The sequence below is a fragment of the Phyllostomus discolor genome, chromosome 2 (genome assembly GCF_004126475.2).
Source record: "Phyllostomus discolor isolate MPI-MPIP mPhyDis1 chromosome 2, mPhyDis1.pri.v3, whole genome shotgun sequence".
In the NCBI taxonomy this organism is placed as follows: domain Eukaryota; kingdom Metazoa; phylum Chordata; class Mammalia; order Chiroptera; family Phyllostomidae; genus Phyllostomus; species Phyllostomus discolor.
The window spans coordinates 66,138,763-66,152,937 of NC_040904.2; the positions used below are offsets into that span (position 1 = coordinate 66,138,763).

At 35.8% G+C, this 14,175-nt stretch overlaps 1 protein-coding gene across 8 annotated transcripts in view; it reads right to left on the reverse strand.

The window, feature by feature from the left end:
- ROBO1 (roundabout guidance receptor 1) overlaps positions 1–14,175 on the reverse strand; it is a 1,159,940-nt gene that overhangs the window by 392,187 nt on the left and 753,578 nt on the right. The window lies entirely within an intron of this gene.

Sequence of the window (14,175 nt, forward strand, 5' to 3'; positions counted from 1 at the left end):
ATTGCTATGATTTTGATTTATTCACAGCAGACAGGTATTGCTGTGTTGGCTGTTTCATTTTTTTATTTGACAATCGAAGAGAAAAGATGTCAGTGCCCCTGACCAAACAGCACAGTACTGCATGTTTTAAAAATTCTGGGGCACACCGGTTGAAAATCATTCCTCCACTGAAAGACATACTGCCTAGAAAAATCTCATAGATAAATAACCCAGCTCACTGTCTTGTTCTTAGGTTAAAAACTTCAGACTAAATTCTAGAAGTGGTCCAAATACCAACTGTGTCATTCCTTTACTGTATAGATGAAAAAACTAACTCACCCACAGCATGGTGAAAAGCTATTGTATATAGTGCAACTTTCAAAGTCAGAAGCAACCACCATGTGTGAATCCAAGTCATTTTTTCCTCTCATTCTACTCCAGTCAGTCCACAGAAAAATCACAGGGAAATTTACAAAATTCGATGCAAGGGTAGACATTCAAAGTATTATCTAATCCATTTTGTAGGATCCAGTAAATTAAAAAAACTACTGAGCACACCCATTCATAAATTAATTCCAAATTTGGTGCTTTACAATTTCTACAAGTTGTTCCAAGACTTTTGTTAAAACACACACACACACACACACACACACAGGATGAGGTTTATGATATATAGAGCAATTCTGTTTTTCCTTCTTTCCACTTTTCATTTGTTTCTAAAAGGATAAATTTTTACCCAAGTATAAGAGGAAGTGTTAATCCCTTATTTAACTCCAGTCAAAGCAAAATACAGAAATTCATATACTGAATCACTTATTCATTCACAAATGAGTGATGTGCTGACTGCAAAGTCTGAAAGGAGACCTGGGTAAGTAAATGCAACACAGCATGATTGTGGGCAAGGCCACAGTTTCGTACATACGGTGCTAAAGGAACACATAAGAAGTATATGAGTTCTACAGTGGGTGGCTGGAAGGCAAGGCTAAAGTTTTCTGGAGGAGGAGATACCTGTATTGCATCATTAGGCCAGACAGGAATTGGAATGAAAAGCAAAGGAAAAAAGAGAGAAATAAATGGGGCTAGACAGAGCATTCCCAGAAAAAAGAACCATATAGTAACATGTAGAGCATTTGGTAGCGTTTAGGAAAGCCAGAGTGTTAAGAGAGTATATTTGAAATCATAGGCAGGGAACTCTAATTAGGCAGTTATGCAATATAATCAAATCAATAATACCAATACATCCAAACACAAACTACTTGATAATAAGAAAATGAATCAGATATAATGTCTCTATGGTTCAAAAAGAACAAAGAGTCTTTACATGGAAGGAAAAGGGGAGACGAAATAGACTTATTGTCCCACAGACAATAAATATCAACAAGACACTGGCACATTAGTTAATATTTCCTCATTACATTCTCTTAAAGGCTGCAGTTATCAACTATAGAAATAATTTCAAAATAAACATGGAAATCATGCTGCTCTTTGAAAGGATGAAGAATCCATTACTATTGCCAAGCTATTTTGTCTGAACATCAGATAATGCTCATCTTTAAACATGCCTCCTATAGACAATGAAATGTTGGTGATGGTTTCCAGCTTCAAATGAAAAAGCTCTCCTTGCTCAGGGCATATTACTGCTTCTGACCTCTTCCCTTGCCCGTGCCTTGACCTTCTTCCACTCAGATATTATTCCCTGCCTCGTGCCTGTGAGCATCTCATATTATCTGTGAGCCGTGGCTCCAGAATTTAGCATGAGGAGGTCTGCCACTGATAGATGTCTAACACGAGTAATGCTCCTAATGATCCCCAAAGGGACTCTGCCATATTCTTCCAGTAGGATGAGTCGTTCAAAGACAAAAAGAAATTCTGTGTTCTTTATAGTGAAAGATAACGAACAGACATTTCTACACATACATATGTTTTACTCTGATTTAGCAAGAAATGCCCAGTTTTGTTTATTTTAAGAGAGTTAACAAAAGTTTCTTTATATATATACTTTGTAGTGTATATTGAACACCTGAGTAAATTATATACCATTTCTATGCTGCTTAAAGAAATCCTCCAAATGTTATTTTAGAAACATTTATGAATTATGCACAAGGTTTCCTCACAGGAATGCCAGATTTGCTCTTGAAAACTGTGCATAAATCAATGCTTTGTAAATTAAATAATATTTTTTCACTGACAAATTATTTCAGAAATGCTTTATTTTCATTTCTGGTTAATATTCAATTGTCAATGATTACTGACCCTTTAGATTAAGCTTCTCCCTTGATCATATTTGTCAAATAGCTAATGATCTACAAACAAATAATAAAACAAATAAGGGAAACAGGATTTTACATAAGATCCTGCAATATATAAATTCTTGCAGAAGGTAAAGGCTTCTTTGCAATTCAACCACAGCCCCACTTTTCTTAATTTATATATCTTCAGATTTCCTTAATGTATTTTCTCAGCCAGTAATTTATCTGCAGCTCAGTGGTGTGCCTCTTAATAGCAATCAGTAAACCTTTAGACTGTCTTTGTTGGTAATTTCTCTTCTTATTCAAGAATATATTTATTTATTCAGTTCATCAGGGACTCTTAGCTCCTCAAAGGGCTTGTGGTTTTGTTTTCTTTGTTTGTTAGCTTTAGGCAAAAAGAATCAACATAAACAGTCAAATGATCAGTTTTTGCCTGGCTCAACAAATACAATTTGTAAAATGTAAATAGCTCCAAATAAAAGCAGAGCTTTCGGTTAAATAAATGAGCCATTATCCTACTGTATTATTACTAGTAAAATACAGTAGATGGCCAACCATCAGAAAAGTAAGAGCTTCTAAAATGCTAAAGATACAGGAAGTGAGGAGATGCTGATGTATTTAGAGTAGGAACAGACAGCAACAGATAGGTCAGTCCTACATGGCATGGATAGTGTAATATTGCACCCACAAATAGTGGCCTGTGGGCCACATCTGGTACAATGCCTTATTGTTGTTGTTATTATTATTATTGTTTTAGATTCAATTGTCCTATGTATCAGTTGGAAGATTCTACTTAAAAATACGGATTTATGCCTTCTCTTGAAAACTCAGAAAGTCAGTCTACACCGGGCCCACATTTCTGCATGGCAACACCCACCCAACCATCCCTTAGAACTATCCCAGAGCTTTCCTTACACAAGCCCTATATAGGCATCTGGATTCAACCATTATAAAATATTACCAGGGAAGACACACAGAATCTCACAAATTCTATTTTCTTTATCTTCCCTGCCAAGAATTATGATTTAAAGTTATTCTAAGATGGTTCAATGGGAAATTAAGTTGGAAAGATAAGTGTACTAATACATTTTAAATCTGATCCAGAATAGCATTACATTCCAGAATACTGAGAGAACTTTACAATAAGACTTATTAAAAGCCTAAGAACAAATTAAAAGTTATCTACCTTTTTAATTTAAAAAGAAAGTAGATTTCTCAAATTTCATGTTACACTGTAGGGCATGGACAAAATAAATATTAAAAGCAGTAACAACAGAACAACATAACCAAAGAAAATGACTCTTTATAATATGAGGAAACCTGGAAGAAAATGGGAATCAGGTGTCTGGACAATAAAATTCTGGTTTAGAAAGAACGTAATAACTGGCTTCAAATATTGGAACAATTTCACGTACAAACTACACTAGGTTTACCATGGCAGCTTTGGAATATAAAATCCAAGGTCTATAGGACAGAAAATAGTTGATTCCCCACTTAACGAGAAGAAATTTTATAAAAACTGTAAATGGAATCTTCTATACTATGAAATGGTTCCTATCCCGGAAAGTAGTGAGAGAAGGATAAAGATTACCTGCTCTGGGTGCTTGGAGAGAGGGTGGCAGCACAGGTGAAGTTCATGTTCTAAGGTACTGTTCCAAATGATCCTCTGACAGGGTAAGATCAATACAGTAGCCCCCTTTTTTCAGAAGTTTGCTTTATGCCACTTACTTTTACTAAAAAATTATATTAGTACCTGTTTTCCTTAATCAAAAGAAATTGAAGAGAATTTTCTCTTTTACAAAGAAAGGCAAAAAGCAGAAGTAGTACTGAGCATTTGTTTTACAGCAAGCTATTCCTAAAGCATCACACATTCCGAGCATCAGGTGTGGTCCTGCCAAGCTCCTCCCTAGGAAGTTCTTCCCTCAGCATCTCAGAAACAAGCCATCATACTGTGAACTGAGTCTGCAGGCATTTGTGCTTCATTTCCTTATTCTGTGCATCCACCAATGTCACCCCAATAAATTTAATTTTAAAAAAATTACTTGGTGCATCTGTTAGCCGAGATCTCTCCTGAGATAATTGCTTCTTCCCTGTACACCATCTCAGCTTAAGAAAGATTTCATAGGAACTCTATTTTCAGATAACAGGGAGAAACCGGTAATACCCATAGTATTATTCCTAAGTCCATTTATCTGTATACTGCTATCTATGTCTTCAGAGAAAGTACCCCAAAGTCTAAACCTCTTAAAAATTAGGTCATTACATTTACACGTATTTTACAAACTTTCCTCCATTTGGTGGAAGCTTTTTATGATCTAACAGAGGAATGCACAGTAGTCACACATACCTCTAGTAAATTAACCTACATGGCAATCAACCCGTTTACCACAAATTCCTTAAATACAAAGAATAAACTTTGTACAAATACTTTGTTGCCTTGGAAAATTAAGTAAATGAAAAAATGAATGAATGCAATTATTAAATGTCTTCTAAAATATAACAATGTTATACGTAAAAATCTATAATATAACCAGCTATAAAACCTACTTCTTCAAATAGATTGTGTCTGTTTTTCAAATCACCACTCCTGGACACATGTCTCAAACACTTCCCCTTGCCCAGGAAGATACATGCCATTCTTTCTCTCAGCACTCTTAGGGACGGAACCTACTCAATTCTAGGAAGATGTCCCTGAGAAAGTAAATCACCTTGATCTATCGGTCCCCAAAATGCTATTCTCACTTCTCCCATCATGTCAAAACATCTTTCATTCATGTAGTGCCAATGATTCTCTAATGTGATTCAACATTCACTTTCAGGCCCATATGTACACAGCCTGTATCTTGTATGAAAAAGTCTCACACATTATCAGGTATGTCTGAAACACTCTTTAAAGAGTCTAACAACTACAAAAGTTAACAGTTTATTAATAATAATTTTTTATTGCTATAAAGATTGATAGGAGATAATTTACTGGCAATAAACTGTTATTAAGATCCACTAATAATAAACAAGTAGCATTATCAAGCACAAATGAGTGGTAAAATGCACAGAAGTAAATTTACTGTGAAGTATATTTTAAGACAAAGAGTAAAAGCCTTAAGGCTAAGAACCCAGGTCTCATATAAAGGAGGATTTTCTATATGATGCCATTTTCATTAGTAGTACAGTGTAAGGAACTGGGAAGAGCTTCAGTCTTCCACTGAGCCTTATGTAAAATCACAAACCTATAGAAATACAGATGATACTATAAATGTACCTTCCATCTATACATTTGAACATAACATTGAAAGACCACTGTTAAGCTCAGAAATCTATATGTAAGAAATTATAAAACAATCTTATCATGTATGTTAAAAAAGAGTAAGAAAAGCAAAAGAATAACAAATTAAAAACTACATTACTTCTGAATGGGTGGAATTACAGCACTTTTTTTGATAGCTACTACAGTCTCTGGCAGGCTTCATTCACAGGGATCACGTTAACCAATTCCACATTCTTTGCTGTCTATAAAACTTGTTATCTGAGAAGAATACACTTTTAAAGGAATAGTAATCACAGATTCTAACCAGGCTGCTGCTTAATATAATTATCTACAGCACCTTATCACTAAGTAAGCCATTTATTTTCAAACTCAAAAATCAAAAATTGAACACCAGTTTCTTAGGGAAGTTAGATCCAGTCATACTATGTTCTGTAAGGGAATTTCCATTCACTTACACAGTTGAGCTATCATAAAACTTACTTGGGTCTTACCGTCTCAGATTTAGTCCACAACCTAACGGCACTGAATTCCATTAAACCATATTATGAGGCTAGACTTACATTTCTGTGTTTTGTGATGTATAATGTCAGAGTGTACTTTTTTATTATGGGTTACCATGTGACATGCAAAAGAGAGGAACAGATAATCAGATACACCAGAAAAATATAACAGCTAAAAAGGAACTAAGATAGCCTGGCAGCACATGCTACTTCCCTCACAAAAAAGCATTTTAGCCTTGCTATCCAACATTTTATACTGTTTTATCCACAATCATTTTCTCTTTTTTTAAAGATTTTATTTATTTATTTTTAGAGAGGGGAAGGGAGGGTGAAAGAGAAGGAGAGAAACATCAATGCATGGTTGTCTCTCATGCGCCCCCTCCTGGGGACCTGGCCTGCAACCCAGGCATGTGCCCTGACTGAGAATCAAACTGGCGACCCTGTGGTTCACAGCCTGCACTCAAGCCACTGACCTACACCAGCCAGGACAATCATTCTCTTTTAAGGAAACAGTGGAATGTGTCTGTATAGTGGTGAAGAGCAAAATTGTGGGATCAGTAAGCTGTTTTCAAATCCTCACTCCACCCAACTAGCTAACTGACTCTAGGCAAGAATTGTAACTTTTCTGGAACTTTGCATGTTCATTAATAAGGGTAATAGCAATGCACGCATTCCTAATGTGGTATTAGATAAGGCATGTGAGCACTTTGCTAGATAGATAGTAAACATGTTCAAAATTTTAGGCTTTGTAATTACTATTGTTAGAAATAGTATTAGTGATTCATAGTCCTTCAGGTTCAGTGGGATAGGACCTACACTGTATCAATTCATCATATAATTCATCACTTGGTTTTTTCTCACTCATCACATTAAAATATATGTATTAAATATTATGTGTATAATTTATATTCTTCATATTATATATAATATACTTAACACATACATTTATAACCATGTGTTTAAAATATTATGTTAAACATGTCAACTATAAAATGGTGAAAAGATAACTTTGAATATAGGGTTCTAGGAAATGAAGAGCTCCTGGGACTAAATGACCATTAATAGGAAAAGACCAAGTAACACTATGAATTTTGTTTCCTGTCTGACCATACTGAATCTAAATAAAAGCTGCCTTTATGCTGCTTCCATTCTACCCTAATTCATCAAAATTAATAGTAACTATCTGGTTATGTCTGTCCTCCCTACCTAGCACCCAAGTGAAGGCTCTGCCTCTCTCTTATTCTCATTGTGCATGCTTCAATTTTAACAATATATTACTAAGTTCATTAATTTAAGAAAGTTCTAGTTCCAAACTTAATACCAGGTTGCTAAGACTTTCACCTCTCTTCAAAAATAACAGAGAAAAACAGATGACTTTATCTTTCACAGCCTGTACAGACAGGCCAGTTTACTTTCCAAGGACAACTTGCTAACTGAATAGTCTGTAGACATTGCAATTACTTCCTAAGCCAGGCAACTGAAGTAGTTTAAAGCTACCCAGAGGTGTACAGTTAACACCTACAAATGTGCTTTAACTCACTTCGTTGTATATATGAGCAAGCATCATTTTAGTGAAGTTTCAGAGTAATAAAGTCAACCTTTTAAAATCTAGGTCAAGTAAACAAAATCAGCTTTAGATCTATGAAACTAAAAAGTGCAGATTTATATTTCCTTCATATAGGAAGAGAATTGCAGGCAGACAGTATTAGCCAAATTAAAAGTTAGTTCATCATTAACGGGAGAAAATAAAATCACTGTTAAAACAGAAAATATAGCCCTAGACAGGTAGTTCAGTTGGTTAGAATGTCATTCTAACACGCCAAGGTTGTGGGTTCTAACCCTGGTCAGGATACATAAAAGAATCAACCAATGAATGCATAGATAAGTAGAACAACAAATTAATGTTTCTCTCGCTCTCTCTCAAATCAACAACTTTTTTTAATTTACTTTAAAAAGCAGAAAACATAATAGTATGCAGGGTATTTAAGTTTAGAGATCAAATTATTAGTCTTAATTTCTCATTAGCACCATATGATGGCAAATGATCTTGGAATGGACATGTTATGGCTTGATTCGCTTTGTCTTTGGCCCCATTTTTCCTTTCAAATTCTACCAGGAATTGCAAAGGACATAAAAGGGCCTCAGTCATGACAGTGGAGAGACACTAAAATTGGGTTATTTCCTCTTTCCTAACATCCCGGAATGAGCTTACCAAATTTAAGTTTTTCCCATAATGGTGCATAAATTATGACCATATATATCATGCTAAAAAAGACTTCATGGTCATATAAAAACACTTGTTATGCTCACTGAAATTTTAAGTTAAATCAAGAGAAAACATATACCTGAAATGATTTTTAAAGTACTAAGTGGCTGCATATAACATTTTTTTTTATTCTCGTTTATTCTATTTCCTCACATTAAAAGGAAAATCTGGGCAGTGGGGATACCACCTGGGTCTTTATTCTCAAGCAGAACTTCTTGCAAATAATTTTGGGGGAAAGTTCCAAGGATTCCCTGCTCCTTCCATGGCTGACTGTGGACGAGCTGTCCCCTGGTTCTCAGGTCATGTACAGATGAGCCGAACATAGACATCGGTGGCCCACACTTTGAACTTGGTACTTTCTGAAATCCAACCAAGAGCTTTTGCAAAAGAGTAACCATGAGCTGCTACTGCTGGAAGTGCTTTAAAAATAGGTTTTCTAGTAAAGACTAACATGATCTAAAAAACTGAGCCCCAAAACACCCTGTATTATTAGGACCAGAAACCTATTACTCCCTATATGCTGCATAAAAATCAATCACTTTACACACAAAAAAAATATTCTCACTTAACACAGAACCACACTCCTCTGTTGACATTTGCTTATATCCACTGATGGTGGATTTCACTGCTCATTTAAGTGTCAAACTGGGTGACAGGCATTAAGCCTATGGACTATTAACACCAAACTTGTGATACAAGAACGTTTTCTACAGTTGTTTACCTTCTATATACTTGCTCCTAAATAATAAAATAAACTAATTAAATAAACAGATATTCTTTTTCCTGCTCTAAGCCACAGACAGCTGGGAAGGCCACAGAGGCATTTCTCTCCTTCAAAGTAGTCAGAAAGATATGCGTAGTCACGCAGTTCAAAATATTGCTTTATGTGTGGAACAACATTGTCATAAGATGTTTGGAAGCCAAGTAAAATCACAGAAGTAAGGGATTTGTAGCAGCCTGTTTTGGCTGAAGGAAAATGAGACAGCTCTCCCATGAAGCAAGCAACATGACACCTTCCAGTATGAGAAATAGCCTTTGGATGTTAAAAAAAGAGAGCGAGAGGAAAAGGCAAAGAAGTGGAGATCAAAGCTATCTCCCTGTACACTACAGATAATCTTTTTTCTTCCTCTTCTTCAACAGCGAGAATGAAGAGAAGGGCTGAAGGTGGTGGGAGAAGGGGAATAGGAAACCATGCTAATCCAGAATTGTAAAGAAAGGAGCTGGCCTTTTGATCTCCACAGGATGGCAACTTTATTGGCTATGCCTAAGCAGTTTCCAACCAGCTGATCAACCAGGTATTAACGCTCAACCCTTCCATGATCAGTAACCATGAAGTGAGTCATCTGTGAACATCAGTCAAGCAGAAGGCTCATCTACCACTAAATGACCGCCAGCCTCTGTCCAACCCAGAGGGGGAAGAGCAACCAGAGGGGAAATGATTGTCTCTCCCTGATGAGTACCAGTTATTTGCTTTGGAACTCAGAGCAAAATCTTTGCTCAAATGTGTAAGAATGAGAATGCCATTCACTTTCCAAAATACAACTTGGAATCTCTGCACATCTGCATCACTGTTTTGACTTCTGTTCAGTCTCTGCTTTTAAAAGCATGCCAGAAAATGCAGATGTAATAAAGTCTGAATATGAATAGGTTGGATGTAATGAATTAATTGTCTTGCCTAGTGATCTAAAAATTTACAGACCAGTTACTTGATGGCAGGAAGAGGAATGCCTCCCTTTCAAATTCTTATGTGTTCAAACCAGTCTTACTTAGGTGGTGTTTTTAGACAAGTTTTAAAATTTTAAAAAATGATTGAACCATAAGATTTCTTATTTGAATTCTTCGTTTTTCTCTTAAACTAGGAAAGTGCATGGTAGTTAAGTTTTAGAATCAGCTTGGTTCGAATCTGTGCTCATCCACACCTCTAATTCTCCATGAATAGTTTCCACAACCATAAAACAAGAAGGTAATGTTTTACTAATAACAGCACCTATGTCAGAGGACTTTTATAAACATTAAATGAGATGGTGGTGAGTGTTCAATAGATGACAGCCATATCTTCATAGTAATAGTAGCAGTTATCAAAATTTTACTATAGTTCAATACAACTCAAAATCCATCTCATTATTTTTATTATTTCCTTCTCTTATTTTTATTAGTCAGTTCTAAGCAAAAGTGTTATGATATGGAAGATAACTACTTAGTTTTCACTCCTCTAAAAAATGTAAAATTTACTCTAAAATTTAATCAATATCCTAAAGTCTTATTAAGTGTAGCTTTAAAAAGCTATTCTATGGCCCTGGCTGGGTGGCTCAGTTGGTCAGGTCGATGCTCCCATAAACCAAAAGGCCGCTGGTGTTGATTCTCGATTTTCGGTCACAGCACATACTTAGGTTACAGGTTCGATACTGTGTTGGGGAGGGTACAGGTGGCTACCAATTGATGTTTATCTCTCTTTCTCTCTCTCCCCCACCCCTTCCTCTTTCACTCAAATCAATAAACATATCCTTGGGTAAGGATTGAGAAAAAAAATAACTCTACTATTCTGAGTTTATTAAAGATTTAAACATTTCAAAATACTTTGTTTTAAAAAATGCAAAATGTCTACATTATATAGTTGTTAAACACAGAGCATATATATTGACATCAAATTTTCAGAAATGCATTTTTCAGAGATGCTTTTCAAGCTATGTGTAGTCAGAGGGTGCACCTGGCTTTTGGCTGCTCTACTTCTGCTCCACCTCTTCCAATATTTAAAACCTAGCTAAATCCAGGACCTATTTCTACTACACTTCTCTAGACTCCTGCTTCTGGTTTCACCCTGTCTTATTACCAAATTCCTTAAATTTATTCTGTAGGTGACCACAGGTCCAATTTTAAATCGAAATAACAATTTTGATTTCCTTGTATTTTCCCATAAGAAATCAAGTTTGCAAGGCAGTTATACTTTTATTTTAAGGATAAAACATTTTTAAAGGAGCTAGAAATTAGCATAAGCATCACCTTAGCATCTTTGGTTAACACAGAAGATGAGACATGAAGATTCAACTATTTATTACCTCTTTGATATTGTTCCTTCCCAGTTTTATTCTGGTTGCCCAGCATTGTCAATTATAGATATCTACTCAATGTAAACTATATAAACAAACAAACAACTATCTTTGCAGGTTTGAAATTTATCATTCTGCACCACTTTAACCCATACAAGAATATTTCAAAGACTAAATAAAAATTTCAGGTAAACTTTCTGTTCTAAAATATTGTAATCATAAATATCTTACGTATCAGAGAGCCCACTACCAAGATATAAGTGTATTTTCAATGGTGTCATAGTACTCAGGTAACTATATTTAAAAGCCAGAAAGTTTATAAAGAAACTGATAAGAACTTATTAGAATTACCAAAGAATCTTGCCAGAGAGGAAGGAGAGAGGAAAGAAGGAAGTGGGAAAGTAAGAAAGACCAGACCCAGGTAAGTGGTTCCCATTGTGAAACTTTTCTAAAAAATGTTTCTCTTCAAAAGACAAAGAAAAGGGGAAAAAGGAAGAAGTGAAAAAGAAAGAAGGAAAAAAGATACATGAATGAACTTCTGCTTTATTCGAAATTCAGATCTCACCCTAAATTTGAATTGAAGTTCAATCACTTTGTCACTTAGAAGCAAGTTTGAGCAACTGGAGTTGAGAAGCAGAAGTCTATGAAGGAGTCCCTTCCTGAGAGAAAACACAGATTTTTTTTTTTTTTCAGTGCCACCCACTGTGCTCCCTTCACCAAAAAGTCCAGCTCTCCATAGAAAAGAACTCAGATATACAAACTCACTAAAGAAATTCATCTTAAAAATGAATTTCTAAAGAAATACTCATTTTTTCTTCAAAATTTTAGTTTCCTAGAGTAAAACATTATATATTATAGGATTAGGTTACTACATAAAAGGCTACACAAATCAAACACATACTCTTAAACAAAGTATTTGATGTTAAGTATTACATCAACACATCAAAATGAAGTTTATAATATGTTTGAAGAAGACTGCAGGACTTTGTGAGGTTGGCAGCCATGTTAAAAAGAAAAAGAAAGAAAGAAAGAAAAAATAACTGACAACCAATAGATGCTTTTACAGGTTAAATCTTGTTGAAGGTACCTTACCCCCAGTGCACTTTGATTTATGTAAGCTCACCACATTTCTCTTAAATACGCTCCATTAACAAGTGATAGACTGTGATCTTATGCTGGAGGCTATACATGAAACACAGTCTGTCAAGAACTTCATTCATTCCCTGACCAGGTGTCTTGAGCACACTCAGTTCTACTTAATTCAAGTTCTGTGAAGTTTTATTCAACTCAATAGTGTAGCTTTAGAATAAGCATGCTGCCATGACATCATCCCAGCAGCCCAATAATTTGACTGGCCCCTTAAGTTCAGATTCACAGCACGAGTGAAAGTCATCAGAAGAATGATTAAGAGCTTCAGGTTAAATATGAGAGAGCACTTCACAATGACACTTCTGACCTGAAACTTGGCCAAAGAGGAAGACAAGCACACCTACAGGAAAAATGTAGGTTTATTCAAAATCATCAGTGGCTTACCTGGAGCATTAAGTTAGAAAAACAAAGCCAGAAATCAGTTTAGGTCTAAGATTTAAATGTCAAATCTCAATATACTAACTGCTAATCAAATTACTAAATCTGAAAGGGTGGTACACCTCCGCCTCCCCCGCCCCCAGGTATCTCCAAGTGAAGACAGAAAGTGCACAATGAAGCAACCAGCTCTCAGTGATACTCTCCCAATTAGTGTGACCCTATCTTTAATCTACAGCCATGATAAAATGTCCCAACACATACAAACTCAGCTCAAACAGTGACTAATGACCATTAATCCCCCTATCTTCAGTAATCTGCCCCTCCAGTCATTTATCACACTGACACTTCACTTTACACACGTGAATAAACTTTAACAGAGAAGGTGAATCAACAAAAATCTCAAAGGTATCTGAAGCTGTAAATTAAACTAGGGGGAGACGCAGTAAAGAGGAACAAATAGAGGGATCAGATCTTAATGTTTCTGATTTGCACCCATGGCCAGGCGTGGGGAGGTGGGGGAACTATTCAATCACTCGGATCTGCAAATGAAGAAAAAAGGACATTAGAGAAAGGAGAAGGTGGAGGTAAGAAGAGGTGGCCTCAAGAATTAGGTAAATCTATTGATCCATTCACTGGGACACAGGTCAGACATCCACAGCTGGAACCTCAGTTTTCTGTTTTCCTCAAATGAGTAACACTGAATGAATTTCTTATCTAGTTTCTTCACAAATGTTGTTCTTAGCCAGGGAGCATATTTCCTGGGCTGAAATTATTTTTTAAAGGTTTATTTGCTATCATTTGCCTGATGAGCATTTTTTCTTTTTAATATTCATTATGACATAAAATCCTTGGTCAAAATCTAACCCAAAGCCATGAGCCACAAAGTGCTCAAACCCACTTATAAAACTGTTTCATAATCATGCAAATTGAGTGACTTCAACCTATGGGTCCTGATGCAACTTGAAGCTCAGTATTCCACTATAAAAAAATTCCCTGAGGTGCAGAGAGTGTGTGTGTGTGTGTGTGTGTGTGTGTGTGTGTGTGTTTTAAAGCCTGAAATTGGATCCTTGATTGAAACCAGAATCTACCAAAAGGAAAGAAAGAAAAGTTGAGTCGTGGCTCTGTTCACCCATAGTAAAAGTTTCTTAGGGAGTGTAAAAAAAAACTATTTGTAAGTGTGGATACAGTGTATACTTCTATGTCAGAAGGATTTCTCTGCAGCATCCTTCCAACACTTCATCTGGAGAGTTTCATGCTATTTAATTAATCCCCCAAATCCTAAATTCAACCTTCTGTTTTCCCTTGTCAATGAAAATTCCCAGGCAACTGTTCCCTTTCAGAT